The 16032-nt window shown below is 43.8% G+C and overlaps 1 protein-coding gene across 7 annotated transcripts in view; it reads right to left on the reverse strand.

Moving 5' to 3' along the window:
* Positions 1 to 8490, reverse strand: part of ELAVL2 (ELAV like RNA binding protein 2) — a 140167-nt gene extending 131677 nt beyond the window's left edge. For 2 of the 7 annotated variants that reach the window (XM_069574145.1, XM_069574141.1), the window contains exon 1: positions 8241 to 8490. The gene's annotated coding sequence lies outside the window, so the exon portion shown is untranslated. Of the gene's footprint in view, positions 1 to 6601; positions 6730 to 7848; positions 8081 to 8240 lie in introns of those variants that run through there. The other 5 variants (XM_069574137.1, XM_069574144.1, XM_069574139.1 and 2 more) reach the window with 5 other exon arrangements.
* Between the last annotated feature and the right edge of the window lie 7542 nt (positions 8491 to 16032).

Consider the following 16032-nt stretch of genomic DNA (forward strand, 5'->3'; position numbering starts at 1 on the left):
CAAAAGGAAAGCTCTACACTGACATTTTCTGCCTACTTAGCATTCATCTGTATTCATCTCACTAGACATTAACACACACCAAAGTTGCTCTCTGCTATTTAAATTGTGCTATTATGCTCTAGAGTAGATTAATAATATCCACCTTCCTTATTGTAAAATAAAAATTACAGCATTGGTCCAAACATGACATGTGGAGCCTCTTTCTACTTCTGCTGGCGCATCAATTTGCTCTACTGCACACGTGGGAGAAAGCTCTGCAGAGCTGCCCTGCTGTTTCTAGAGAGGAGAAAAGGCTGAAGACCGGAAAAAAAAGGGGGGGGGGGGCGGGAAGAGAAGAGAAAAACACCACATATAAACCTCACACCTGGTAACCTCTCGTATCAGCTCTTCTTCACAGGATTCTGAGGGGAGAATGTCTTTTCTAAGCTGACAGCATCAGCACTGAGATTAGCAGGTGGGCCACCGGCCTCTTTTAAACAGTTGGGAACATCCTATTAGTTTTCACAGCACCAAGTAACTTCTGCTGACCTGGAAGCATCTGAACAAATATAAGCAGGCAATAGGCAGAAAGAAATCTTTGCTCCCAAAGGGGCAGGTCTAAAATTCCAGAGTGGGAGGGGAGAAAAGGTAAGATAAACTGATGGAAGCACATATAAAGGGAGGAGGAGGCATTAAGGAAAAGGAGATCAAAGACAAGACTTCTCTACCTAAAATAAAGACTTCAAGATGTATATTTGTAAGGAACAACCTAACATAATTCAAATATTACTTGCAAACACAAAGAAAATCAAAAGAACTAAAGTCTTTAGAACTACTGCCTTTACCTAGATATTTGAATAAACTTTTTAATTCCCATGACTTTAGGAATTGTAACATTAGACTCACAGGCTCAAATACTCATGAAGGCCAGACAGCAATTTATTTTGAAATGAAATAAACCAGGTTCCACATAAAGGGTGCAGTTAACAAATATGGGCTCAGTGTTGCTCCATCTTCACACATTTCTGAGACAACACAATAGGGCTCTAGATCTCTATTTGATATTTCCCAAAGCCTAAACCAACAACCCACTACTTTTCTAATAACGTAATTTAGGCCAAATAAAAACTTCAGAATATGTAACCCATAGGCCACCATTTGGAATCAGGGGCTGAATTCACTTGTCTGTTGATATCCATTTCTCCCTTTTTGTTTTGTAATAACAACTGTCTTGGTCACAGAAGGTAGTCTTCAGTGAGCAAAATGCAACAAAATGTTTAAGGGCCAATGCAAAAGTGCAAGCCAAATAAGAAAAGGGCAAGTGAGTAGGTTACGCCTGACCCAGGACTGCCAGGCTAGTAGAGCTGGCACGGGGCTCAGCAGCACAGACAGGTGACTAAGGGCCAGCGCAGAGGTGTCACAGAGGAGAGGAAGGCTGTGGGTGGTTCAAGTTCTCTGCAGAAACAAAGACAAGGAAAGGATAAACGCCTAAAGCACTGGTGTCCTGGTATTTGGGGAAAGTCCATGAGTCATTCACACTCATAGGCCAGAAAGGACCCAAAGGGTTTAAACAAAATAAGCCAGGCACCAGTAAGTAGACCTAGGGGAGACAAAGTGGTGTTGAGTAAACCCATACAGAAATAGGCCTTACCTTGGAAGAGATTATAGAAACTTGCTCACTCTATAATAAACTTTGTATATTTAAAACATTCTAGATAGCTCTGCAATAAAGGTGGGTGATCCTCACGTCACCAGAGGTACCTCCAGCAGAGCAGCAGCAATGGAGAAACAGAAAAAGCTCACTTCTGAAAAGCAGCTCGGAGGAAAATTCAAGACCAAATAAAATCAGCTCCAGAAATATTTTCCCCACTTTACTCAATCTGGTGAATCTATTTTCAAATACACTGTGATTTATTTGCTTTGAGGCATACTTCTTTTATTTCTGATATACACAAATGATGCCTAAAGGATAAAAAAAAGTGTTAAACATCCTTTAAAAACTGAACAGGTGAGCAATTTCCAATAACTTACTTGACAGGGCATTCATCAATGACTTTTCACTGGGCGTGTGAGAGGGTATTAAAACAAACACAGGAAAAAAATGTTATTTCTGTGTAAATTTCATTCTTTTTTTGATGTATAGGAATAGATCCTTGATAAGAGATTAAAATTCAAATCAAGAAAATATGGACTGATTATTTTAATGTAAATGCTTAAATTTTAGATTTTGATTTCTCATTGAAAAAAAGATGGAAAATTTAAATTGAGACATTTATATTCCCGGAATGTCAGCTGGCTAAATTCTCATAATTTCACATGTAATCTCTTAACTTTATTTATATTTTCAAGAAAAAAATACATTTTAAACTTCCCTTCCAAATTCCACTGATATATTTATATCTATTTCCATATTGAAATGTTCAAAGACATAATTTTCCCAAAACCTCCATACAGTCTGGGAATTTTCTTTCTCCATGGCAGAAATATACATTATACGACAGTATGCTATAAGGATGGTATGTTCTAAAAACAATGGTTCATAAAATACACTGAAAGTCAAATAGATAAAATATAGATCTATGAGGTCGACCTATACCACCTTTCCAATTCAGGAAACATTGTCATTCCACTGCCGGAAACCTTATACTTTGATACGCTCATCTTCTCGCCATCACAGAGATGTGGAGGGTTGAGGTTTTATACTCAAAGGTTAAGAAACCAAGGACACAGGTAACTGAGTCAAAATCAGACAACGGAAACTTCAAATTCCAGCCTCATATTGTCCACCGGGCTCTGCTAAATGAAGAATTTCAACCGACGTGGCAAAACCTACTCAAGCAAGACAACTTAGTGGTCAAACTGGCAGCACTGTGCTCACAAGACCACCTTGCAAGTATAATGTTTGTTTACAAAATCAGAATGGATCTTGAAACAAACTGTGAGGAGACAAGGGAGCTTAGAGTCTGTCTTGGATGAAAGCTGAAGGCCCACACCGCTAACACGACGGCACACAAGAACAGAGCTGAGTGACTTCTTCCTGTTCTCACCAATACAAGACAACGCCAATTCTCAAAGTCCCGTTTCCCAAATAGAGCTTTAATAGTCTTTATTCCAGAGGGCAAGATGGCAAAAACTGTATGGAAATTTCTGTAGATATGAATTTCTCCAGCGAAAGAAGGCCCACAGCTTTCTTCAGATTCTCAGAGAGTTTCAAAACTCCTCAATCTTGACAAGAAATTTCAATTTTACAGTGACTCCATAATAAGGAAACATAGGAAAGCTGAGAATTCTGAAGCAACCATTGCCCACATTCTCCAAGTCAAACGGAGTACTGAGCTTGAATTGAAGTGAATCTAACCACTGCTAACTAAAAGCAAAACAAAATAAAATGAAAATCCATCCTGAAAGAACAGTTAATCAGTCTGATATATATGAAAATAAGGATTTTTGTGATATTCCATTAATGGTCTTTAAAGCTGCTGAAATAATCTCCAGTAATCAACAGCCCACAACAACAAAAATTCTGGGGAAAAAGAAACACTAGTCATGTAAGATATAAATTTCCTTTTTATGAGACAGACTCCTTATTTAAGTCAAGGAAAAAAGCTGGTATAAATCTACCACTATTAGAGAAAGAAAAAACATACAGATACCTCAACCAAATAGTCTGAAACTTAACTGATGCTAAAACAAAACCTTCATGATTTAAAAAAAAAAAAAAACCTAACATTTTACTACAACTGTCTCAGGATAAATAAATCTATTGAGAAAAAGCATTCATTGTTTTTCAAATAATTTCTAAAAGCAGGAAAGAGGGTCTTGACTACAAACCTTATTTGCTACTCATTTTCAGTCAGAAACTGATATAATGAAATCAGTAATGAAGACAAATAGTAGGAAAGTGCAAGTTTATTAAAAAGAAAAAAAAAACACACAATTACTTGCAATTAATAAGGCAACCTCCAAATTGGTTCGATTTCAACCCCAGCCCACCTATTCCTATGACCTTCTCCGTTATTTTACTTATTCCACTCCTTGCCAAAGCACCTTTCTTCTTCTGCGTAAAGGCTGCTGACAAGGAAAATCCTTATCTGTCATCACACAAAACTACTGAGCAACCCTGTAAAGGGAAATATACAGCTAAGAATATTAATGAAATTGATGTATTCAAAATCTAACGCAAAGCGCTGAGAAAATAAATAACATCTTTACCCAAAAACAGGTATTTTTACATAGACTAATCTCTGGAAACTTGGCATTTGTATTAGCTGGTAAAAGGGCTATGAGATGCACCTAGCGCAGTGTTACAGAGAAGTCGCCTTTTGTTTTGTTTTATACAGTGGATTACAAACAAGGCTACTGATATAGAAAGTCATCTTTCCTTAGGGGAGAAACAAAATTTCCTGTGACCTTACTAAAATTAAAGTCATGATATATATGATGAATGCTAAAAGTCAAATCTGTTCATTTCTTGTTAGTGAAAATTTTCTCAAATATACCATAAAACCCCTGTAAGATTTTACTCTACACTAATTCCTATTTTTAGTTCAGACTTCAAGTTACCGGTTCTATTCAAACCATAAAAAAAGCATATCTTTTAATACAAAAAAGCCTTAAAACAAATTACTGCCTTTAAGCTTAAGTGCCTTCTGTTGATACTTAGCACTTAAAATCAAAGAAAAATCAACAAGCATTGCAAACCAACCAGTATCTAGAATCAAATAAATAGATGATAAATGTTCTTTCCAAATTAGAAACAAAACAATGGATTTGGCATCAGAGTGCACATGTGGGTTCTGGAAGTAACCAGAACCAGTGAAGACTTCCACATCTGTAGAAGGAAACTGGCCAAAGCAAGTAAACATTCTATGCATCTAATGTCCTCCACAGAGTTAATTCAAGAGTTGGGTGTGGCATCACCACTGCATAAAGCCTTAGATTTCCAACACTTCTATAACACAAAGCAGCAAAGCTAGCAGCTAAATATTAACAATTGAGACAGCCTCTAAGCCGGACATACTCTGTGGGACCCAGAACAAAATGAAGTACTGGTCCCCTTGTTCAAAATCAAGAATTTCAAGAGGCAGGCCTGGCCCCTTTCAGCCTATGTCTTGGGCCCATTCAGTGGCCCTGCCTCCAACCAACTACTAACGCTCAAGAAAACACCATCATCATCATCATCGTTTTGATGTGGTAGCTTACTATGATTATTGGCCTGTTCAGCTGATTTTCCAAATAATCAGAAACCGATAGGGCAGGTTTTCCACAGGGTGGCACACCATCCAGGCTCCACACCACCAAAACAATTAACCTGGCCAGGCTAAATACTGTGTATCTCCAACATTCCTTACTTCCAAGTAAACATGATCAGCAAGAAAGGTGGCAGTAAGAATGTGATAATGTGGTAGATTTAATTTCAAGTAAGAGACAAAGAACTGACCCTACAAGACAGCCCAAACCATCAAAGAGGTGAGGGAAAAGTCAGTCTTGGTAAGATGCTGTTTCAGAGTATTTAGGCCTTCCGGGACAAAGAACATGAAAGAGTGTTTTGCCACTGGAGTGCTCTTGCACCATGCTGAGGCCTAAAAGGCATTACACTTTTTAGAAAGATTTCTCTCCAATCAAGTAAAGAGGAAAAGGTTGACCCTAGCCTAGAAGCTGGGGTATTCTGGATGGCTCTGTTGTGTCCTTAGAGAGAATGGTGCACCTTCCTTCTAGAAGAGAAAAGACGTTTGAGGAGGTAAAGCAGTATTTTTTTAAAAATCACATTAACATGAAAAGCACAGAAAGCTAGAAAGGCTGAAAGGGGCAAAAAGCATCCAGCCAGGAACATGTCTATACACAAAGAACCAAAAGCTGGATTAAGAAATGAGAAAGCAGAAATGCCACTTAAGAGCATTGTTCTCCAGTAACTGGCTGGGAGCTGGGTCTTACCTAAAAGCGCCCAACCAGACAGAAGTATCTTGCTTCTCTGGTAAAGAAGCATTAACCAGAACCAACCAACCAAAAAACCAAAACCAAAAAAGGGACTCTAACTACTAACACACCCTGAACCTAGAAAAGGAAAACTAAGTTCGGTAGGAAATAATAGGCCTGATGGACATTGACCAATTTGGGGTACCTGGTCAATTCTAGGAGAATATCCTAAAACTAAAATTCTCTTGAATCATGGAGAAAGACTGTGTGAAGCTTAGATAGATGACCCGACATAATTTCTAAGAGTAAACAAGATACAGAGAAGGAAATACCTAAAAACAGGGAGAAAGGACGCCTTAAACGCCTACGACTGACTCGTCTTTGAAGAGAAAACAAAAAAACCTTATTCCCCTAAAGGTGGCAGCACAAAGTTACCCAAAAGGGCATTAAGGGGCCAGTTTTGAGCACAGAGACACACAAATGTTCTCTCAAGAAGGAAAAGTAAAGGAAGCATAGAAAATTAAATGTAATGTGTTCCTTCAAAATCTGATTTTCCAGAACCCTCTTGCCCCCCTCTTGCTCTACCTCCATTTCCAAGATAACTTTCTCCAAGTATGTACGTCCCCCCCGCCGCCCTCTAAAAAGTGTTACATCAATATTCCTACAAACCTATTACAAGGAACAGCTCAAAAACAAACGCAGTAACCTTGCAGTTCCTCCAGCAAGTCCGTCTCGCATTTCTAGAGCCAAAGGTCCAGATGAGAAAGTAGATCCAGGAAACCTTTTCCGCCCGCTCACCAAAATGGAGACTCCAGATCAGCTTCCGCAAAAAAGAGCGACCTTAGCACAAATGAAAAATTCAAACGACTCTGGGGGAAACGATTCTGGACAATGTTGTCTTCAAGGGCAACTGAACAGTATTTCAAACAAACCGATTTTACTTAAGGGGGTGGGGAAATTACACCCCAACTGGTATTAGGAGTGTTCCTAAATGGACTTATTTGCTGTAAGTTCGGGACTAAGCTACATTTTTACGAAGAAAGAATTATTATGAGTAGGTCCACCGAAATATTAAGTTTTTAAAAGCTCTTTGTCCTTGCCGGACATATTTCGTTTGGCATTGTTAAACGCCATCCTTTGGGAAGGAAAAAAAAGGAAGAGTAGAGAGCCGATAAGAAACCCTCGTCTCTGTACATTTTTAGAAAACATAGAGAAGAGATAAAAATGTTTATCGTAAAGACGATCTTTTAAAATGCACACTATTTAAATGACCAACTGGACAACTACGACTCCGTGCTTGTGGCTCACATCTAGAGGCAGGATTCTGCGCTCCAGCCCTCTAGGATAACAAGTCGGCTTTTAAGGAAACGCCGTGGAAGGCTGTTGCTGGTCACTGTCACGACCACTGGAGGAGCACCTGCTGGTGAACCGAGGCAGGTCCGCCCGAGACTCTACCGGTCTCACCAGGGCACGCTCACACGTCCGTGCCCCGGGGCGCAGCTGGCAGAGCAAGAGGCAGCTGCCGCCGCGAGCCAAAGCCAGGAGCTTGCCTCACCCGGCCGCCCGACCCGACCCGCGGTTCCCGCCCAGCGCACCGCTCGCGAGCAAACCCGGGTGCGACCTCGAGCTGCGACCTCCCGCGACTGCACCCGACCTCACCTGACGCGGCGCCAGGGAGGAGAGCGGCCCGAGGAGCCTCTCCGCTCTGCCCCGGGCGCCCACGGTCCCAAACCTCCGCACTCTGCGCGACCGCGGCAAGTCTCGAGACGCCCCGCGAGCGCCGGGGACCACGCGCGCTGGGGCGCCGGACCACGGGGCACACGACCTGATATCACCCGGCTGGGGTAGCCAGTGCACGCCACCTCCCACGAGGCGGAGGTGCCAGTCCACCACAGGAATCCTGCCCTTTTTCTAGAAAAGCCCCCTCCCCCACTTTCCCTCCAATACACTCACCTGCGTCTCGGCGCAGTGCTTCTCGCGCTACTCGCGGCCGTACCCGGGCACGTCCACGCCCGTGCACGCTGCCGGGCGCGACTGGTCCCGCTCGGCTCCCGCCGCCCCCAACCAGCCCGTGCCCACAAGAGGGGCGGTGCCACCTCCGGAGGCGCCCAATTCCCTCGACTCCCGCCGCCAGGGGCCGAGCTCGAGGAACTTCCCGTGCACCACCTCCGCCGCCCCCACCAGCGTTCCCGCCCTGAGCCCGGACGAGGGCTCCCGCCGAGGCGAGGCCGGACTCCGCAGCCCAGCGCCGCGGCGGCGCGCACCGCCCTCAGCCTCGGCGTCCGAAACCGACTCACGGCCCGGCGAGGCGTGCCCGCCCCCACCCCACGCCCCCCTGCACTTGCCTGCTGCGACTCGGCGCTGCAGCTACTACTGCTCGCGCCGCCGGCCGTCACACAGCCGCGGAGGATTCGCTCCGGGCGGGCTCCGCGGAGAGGCGGTGGTGGCGGCGGCGGCGTCCCCAGTTCTGACGGTGGCGGGAAGGCGGACTGGAACCCGGCGGAACCCACGCCCCACCCGCGCGCGCTGGCGACCGGCCTCCTCAACCGGCCGGCAGCTGCCTCAGTGACGCCCGGGCGCCGCGGTCCCGCCGTTTGTAGCGGGGCGGGGAGGAGGGGCTTGCTTGGAAGAGCGCCAGGAGGCGGGGCCGGCGGCGAGTTCGCGGCGCCGCGGCTGCTGCCGCCGGCGCGTGCCCTGCCCTGCCGCCCCGAGGGTCGGTGCCTGGGAGCAGACGTCTGACTGCAGCCGCTCCCGTCCTTCTCTCCCGGCTTCCGATTCCGAGCAGGCTCCCTGACCAGGTTCCCCGGGGAAGCGCGGAAAGCGTCGCGCACCCAGAAGCGTCAAATACCAGGTGCAAGTTTGCAAACCCCGAGGCTCCGGACGCTACCGGCAACCAGAGCGATTTGCGCGAGGGGTACTTTGATATAGTATGTGTATCAAGTATATATACATACATATACTCATATCTTGCAAGCAAAGCTAAAGCGCTTTTTGCCTACTTCACAGCGGAAGGGTCCGGTCCCTCCGCGAAAAACTATAGGCTTGCCGGCGCTGCCCTTCTCTGCCTTTCTAGATGGAATCTAATGTTCAAATAAGCCCCGAGTACCTGTGCGGGGTGCTATTCTCTGCTTCAAACGCAAAAGTAGGAAATCCTGCACTCGACTATATAAGCGCCTGCCTCTCGCCGCATCCTTCCAACGCCACCCACCGAAGCCCCGAAATGGCTAACTCTTCACCGAGGGGGCGTCCCATCGCTGTATTTCCTTGGCCCGCCCCCACGCCCAGCTCAATCTCTTTACTCAGGAAAAACCTGTGCCTGTCCTCAAACCCAAGGCTGGGAGTCAAAACTGACTCCAAGCCACGCGGCGGAAGCACGTTTTTACACCTGCTCAGCCGTTTAATTACGAGAGCACCTGTCGTGTTTGTTTTTTTTTTTAACCTTTGCAAAAGCTTCCGTTTTAACCCTTCCCCCTAAAAAACTACATTTAAAAATATCACCTGTCAAACCTACCTGTAATCGCAAGAGGTAAGAGAAAGGAACTGAGCAGTGGGCGGCTGAGTCGCCGCAAGAACGTGACCGAGGTTACAGCTTCAAGGGCATGATGCGGGTTTGATGCAGCAAGGTCCGCTAAGGGCGGCCAGCGCTCCCCGCCCCCACGCGATGGGCGGGGCTGGGGGAGAAGAGGGGAAAAACTCATCTAACCCAGGACGAGGGTAGGGGAGACAAAATTGCCCTCTTGGGCGAAGTTAAATCAGACACAGTAAAGCGGGGGTCTCAGCCATGATCGAAATGGAGACAGTCCATCCGTCAACTTGGAGGACCCGGACGAGGGACACCAGAAAGAGCTAACTGATTCTATATCAGCATTTCTGTTGTCACTCCAGTTACGATTTGCAATTAAATGACCTTAATTGACTTTGTACGGGTTCCTGGCAAAAAGGCTCAAAGCGCCTGCGTCTCTCTGACCTCCCTCTAAACAGTCAATTATAATATTCCATCCCAGGCAGGCGGGATTGCTAAGAATGCCTGTTTCCAAACGTCAGGCAAAAATGGGCCTACCAAATTTGCCAATCCAAGCCTAAAACTCTTAGACTGCCTTACGACACCCTACTTCCTGAAACTGACTTCTTGAAGTTAGGGGAGTCCTCTTTCTCAACAGAGTTCCCCAAGTCTTCCAAAGCGCTTCTACTTGGCTAACACTGCATTTTCGTGGAGAACTCCAGAATAGGTTAAGCTTTATAAAGTAAGCTTGCCAATCACTTGGTTAAAAGAAGGAAGGGGAACCCAGGAGTACCTGGTGTAGGGCAGACTAAGCAATAACTAAGAGAAATAGTTACTTTTTAATCCCCCAAAAAGTGATATTTAAACACTCGGCATTTTGTCTCTCTTTTTTCAGACTTATTTGTTCAGATTCTAATACATCTTTCAGATGTCCCATTTAAGAAGCCATTTTACCAAGGAAATTTTATGGGCCCCAGACTTCCTATGCTTCTATTCCCCAAACACTCACACCTTTTCCCCTGACTTTTAGGAACTGATTTCCTGTTAGGGAAATAATTTCTTAGGTTATTCTTTCTTAGGTTATTCTTAGGTTACTCTTTACCCTCCCCCCTGCATGTTAAGACTACATTTTATAGATTGCACTGTAGGCCTAACAAATAAATCGCCTCGACTTCCCTCGCACTCTCAACATCCAGAGGATGGGTATAATAAATGTAGGGAAAGGCTGAAGGTTTAGAATCTTAACCAACAGGAGTGTTTGTACATGAGTAGGAGCGGGAAAAGAACCTGTTCGTGGAGAAAGTACAGGGACATCCATCCTAGCCCAGCGGTATTAAGAGTAAATTCTAAATGGTTGACTATTCTCTCACTCGGGCCACAATAAAGCCAGATCTGCAGTTGGTAATTACGAGGGAAAACACCCAGCCTCGACATCAGTTTCGCTAGCCTATGCTTGAAAATGGAAAACGGGGAATGTATCCAACCTCCAATTTCACACAGTTGTATAGCTTTCGTATTAATTCTTTACAAACGTGAAATAGGTGGGTATGTGGCAACGTGCTGGGCATAAATTAGGCAACAATGGCCACACGAAGTCCTGTTCGCCGCTGAGATCCCGTGGTAGGCACTGCCACCTTGCAATCCCCAACCCCCACTGCCCCAGAGATGGCAGAGTGGAGTCCAGAGGAGGCCGGCCGAGCGCTGGCTTTTCGAACCAGGTGGGTGGGGAGGAGAGCAAAGAGAAATTAACCCCAGCCGGCGTTGTATGTTTTCCCCATCCTCTCCCTCTAAAGCACCACACGGGCGCTCTCACGCACACATACTCACCCACACCCCCTCGTGCCAATAATTTAAACTTCTCTTAGGCAAAGCCAGCGCCACCACCACTCCCTCCACCCTCCTCGCCCCAAGATCACCCTTCCAGTGCGAACATCCTCCCCCTTTCCCACCTCTACCCTCGGTTCTCTTTTTCGCAGTAGAAAGCCAGCTGGTTTCTCCTAAAGCCTGACAAACCACAAAAGTTAAAATGAAGCAAGAGTCTGCCCAGCGTCTCATTCCCAACCATCTTTCTTCAGGCGTCAGTTTAACAATAGCTATTCGAGAAAACGGGGCGGGGGGGGGGCGCAGCAAGGAAGGGGGTGAGTGAGGGCTCTGTAACCGAGTTGGCTACTGAGGTGGCTGTGTGGAGCCTTGTCGGCAGCTAAGGGGGTCCCCGTTGCCCAGAAGGCGAAGTCAGCCGCGTAGGACCAAGGACAGGGCTTGGAATCCACTTCCCAGCGCCCAGCACAGTTCGGCTTCCATGCAGCCGCCCCTCCACAGACACAGCTCTAAGGATCTTATTTACGCTTTTCTGAACAAAGGGAATCTCATATCCGGTACAGGCTTAAGAATTCGGCCCTAAATTGGCTATCTTCTTTTAAAACAGAAGCACGATAATTGGCGACCGTGATTTAGAGTCCGCATACCTCGCAATGATGAGTTTTGACAGCTTCTACCCACCCGAGCCCAGCCCCAGCCCCAGCCCTCGGGCGGCATGTACTTTTTTTCAGTCAACTACAACTCGCTGCCTGGTGCAGCATCTAAATTCCATCTGGCAATCCTATCTCTCCAGCACATGTTATCTGGTTAATGCAATTAAGTATGGGGTTTTCGCTGGTCTAATCTGCAAGTCCAGGCTTCTGATTCCCCTTAATGGTTCTAAAGCCTCTACGGTCCTTCGGTTGCTTCGCCAAAGTAGAGGCATGCATCCCCCCCTCAAACCCAAGTTATCCCTCTCTTCCCAAAAAATGAACTTCCAACCTCAATCCCGAAGCTCACTCAACATCTAGACTCCCACTATACCCCTGTTCTACACTGGCCACATTTACCACTTAAGTTTTTGCCACTGACATTTGCGAATATTCAATACGTCAAGCATGCGTCCACTGTCTTTTAGTCTAGCTCTCTAGAATTAAAAAGCAGAGCAGTAGCTTTGAAATGAGACAAACATGTGCAATTAACTTCTTATTCTGTATTCCGCTCACTTACAGGTTTTCTGGGTTTGCCAGCGCATCGCTGCAACTAATGATTAAAGAAACCAAACCGAAACTTACCTTTCTCCCTTAAGGTTTTTGTGTATGTGTGTTTTTAAAGTAACGGTGCAGTTCTCCCAATAAGGATGAGCAAGAAGCTGCTGGATAGTTCTCTTAAGACAGCACGAAACCTAAACTGTGCTCGGCTTAAAAGAAGCAAATAAAAAGAAATGCTTTCGACCCCAAAGTCCAACGCTAAAAGAAATGGCGAAAAAAAAATATGAAAGGGGAGGGGAAACTTAAAAAAGAGAGTTTAAAAAGACGGAGAGACTACCCTCCTATTGCCTTTCAACTAAACAAAAAGGGGCAAGAAAAACAAACGAAGGAACAAAGAAAGAGACGAAAGAACGTTTTTTCAAAAAGACGATGTCTTTCTCCTTGTTGCTTTTTAGTAGGTCGCTACAGGAGTAAGCTGCTGCATCTCTAACTGAGAACAGAAATAAGGAGGGAGGACGTCTTAAAAGGGAGGTGGACTGGACCACAGATTTATAGCACGGTATCACCAACCCCTTCTCTGCCTCCGCACTGCCGTGTGTGCAGCTGCTCTGCCAGGCTCCTATCCCAAGCAGCACGCGCGGAAGTATACGCTAGGTCGCTTCACAACGCAACTTGCTCATCTCCCTAGGATCCTGATTGGCCTAGACGGTTCTATTGAGTCCGCCCAAGCGAGGCCGCGCGATATGATTGGCTAGGTGCTTGTGTCACTCTCGAGAGCTCAATGGAGTCCCGTTTCAAGGTAAGTTGTGCGGAGAGGTACACACTTAACACTGGCGGCGAAGGGAAATGCAAGAAGCAAAAAGAGATGGGGAGAGAGCAACGTGGGAGGGTTGGAACTGTACTATCAGAGTTTGCGATATGGCACGACCTCCTTTCTTCTTAAATCTTTCTGCTTCGGAAAGACCCATTTCCTTTGCCATCACTGCCGCATCTGTGGCACATTTCTTTATAACATTAAAACTCTGTCCGGTATGTATGAGTCATTGAGAGCTCCCTGTCTTTGATCTGAGTGAAAGAGATGAATGTACATCCATTACTTGCACGCATGCCATTTTCTATTTGTGTTCCAGTATGCTATATTAGATAGTAGGCAATTTTATGTGTTTCTCTAGTTGAATATATGCATATTGCTGCTGTTTGTTTTGGGTTTTTAAAAGCTGCTTTTTAGGAAAAGAATGAAGTCAGAAATGCTTTCAAATAAGCTGCACGGTTTGAATTACCTATCACTTCATATTACAATAGAAAAGTGCAGGATAAACATCCTGTCCAGGGAAAGAGGTACTGAGTTGAGCTAAGGTCCTTCACTTTGAGGTGTATGATGACTCTCAAAAAGAGCAGCTGTATATAAAATTAGAACAAGCCACTCCTCTGCATTTGCTGGCGGTACAGTTCTTGGACCACACATGTATTGCTGACAGTAAAGACAGTCGAGCCTTTATCTGGATTTAGAAAGTTTAACCAGAAGACCAAGTGCTGTCAACCCTTCTGCTTTATAGATGAAGACTACTTTATTAAACTCCATATATTAATAACATTCAGGAAGCTGAAACTGAGTTTTATGCATGGTATTTATTTCATCCTCCAAGTGAAACTGTAGTCCTCAGGATCGACTTGATGTATAAGTAGAAACAATATCCACTTGACCTAGGTTCTTCTCCAGCTTGAATTTCTTCTTTTAATGTTGAAAAATAGCACCAGCTTCCTACACAGTACTTACAATTTTTACACAATGTAATATCTTCTCTAGAAGCTCATTCCCTTCCAAAAGAAATTCCGTTACTTGTTTATTACTATCCACTATCTTTGAGAATGCTGGAAAGAGGAAGCACAGGTAATTTAGAGACAGCAGGAGGGCGGAGTGGGATGGAAGGAAAAGGGACAGATAGTCACAAGGCAAAATGACTATAAAGTCAGGGTTGAAGTAAATCATAGTTCCTTGAAAGTGTCCTTGAGTGCTGATAAATGCTTACTGACAAAAAACAGAAGACCTGTTTATTTCCCATATAGCCCATATAATATGTCTGAGATCCTTGGATAAAAATAACTGGGAGTTGGGAAACAAGGCCTGAATCTGTATAACTACCATTTATAATTATCATGCTGTAATCCCACCCCCACACATTTTACATAACAACAAGGCCTGGGGTCATAATTTCACTTAAGACTCTTCTCTAGACCTGCATGGAACTCAGGGGAAGAAGAAAGCAAAGCTGTTTGAAGAAAGAGAGTGAGTCAAGGGGTGGAGGGAACAACAAATCAAGGGAAAAAAACAGAAAGTCTCCACCTCATTCCACAATAATCAATGTATGAATAAACAGCTGAAAGATTCCATTTGTTGTCATCTTCCTTTGAATGTTCCCTTCCCCCCTAGATCTGTACAAAAAATAAAATAATAAATGCCAGTTGGGTAAAAGTATAATACTGTTTAGTCAGAATTACCAATGAAGTAAATTGTCTTTTCTCCTTGTTAATATGCTCTTAATATTGAATGAGTTGCATTTGATCATGTAATATTTTCAGCAATTTGAAGAAAATCTTTACCATTAACTTATAATTACATAAGTTTTGTCTAACCATGGAAACTAATACTTTGTTTTATTTTGTGATGTTTGTATCCACAAGAAATATTTTGTAGATAACAGTAGTATATTTTTCCAAGATTTGGGGGAGGGTGGATACGGAAAGCTGGGTGTGGTATGGAGTGATGAAAATCCAGCATGTGTGTTATGTCATTAAAGAAATTACCTGAAAAATGGTAAACTTGTCCATTCAAACACAAAATGCTAAATTCTACTCATTCAGTATATATGTTTTTTTCAGTTTTTTTCAGAGAAACAAATATTTTTCAAAATGTCATTTTCAACATGTTTCTTTCTCTGTAACATGGAGTTAATTACGTAAGAAATTGAAAATATCTTAAAATACTAGCTTACTTCCTCAATAAAACAAATGTTTTTAAATTTAAAAACTTTTAAATGGATAGTATAAGTAACTTGTACTTTTCCAACTTTTAAAAATAAAATGAAATACAATCACTTTAAAACAAATGATATCTGGATATAGATTTCACTTTGAAATTCATAGTTATAGACTGAAATATTAATATACTCTACCTTACAATTAATAAAGACCATGTGTAAACATCACATTGTACATTAAGCACCTATAATCAATCCCTCTTCATTCATAGTTGGGTAAAGAATTATCCAGAGCATCTGGTCTTGCATTAGAAAAGCATTTGAATTATGACTGTCTTGTTAGCTCTGATATATCTTCAAAGTACTTGATATTATTTTAAACTACAGCAGAGAAGGAAAGGTATGGGGAGTCACGAGAGCTTGGAGAAAAAGTTTGACATAGAGAAAGCTGCAAAATGAATGGTTCTCAAAGCAGGAAAAAATAATGAATTCAATTGACTCTTTTACAAAAATATCTTTATAGAGGGACAGTCATTCACAGGAATATTCATAAGCTATTATGGCAATTTTTAATGATAAGTAACCCCCTTATACTAGATCTGGGGAGAAATACTATCCTCTATTTTAGTATCCTCTAAAACTTTCAAGA

The sequence above is a fragment of the Ovis canadensis genome, chromosome 2 (assembly GCF_042477335.2).
Source record: "Ovis canadensis isolate MfBH-ARS-UI-01 breed Bighorn chromosome 2, ARS-UI_OviCan_v2, whole genome shotgun sequence".
NCBI lineage: Eukaryota > Metazoa > Chordata > Mammalia > Artiodactyla > Bovidae > Ovis > Ovis canadensis.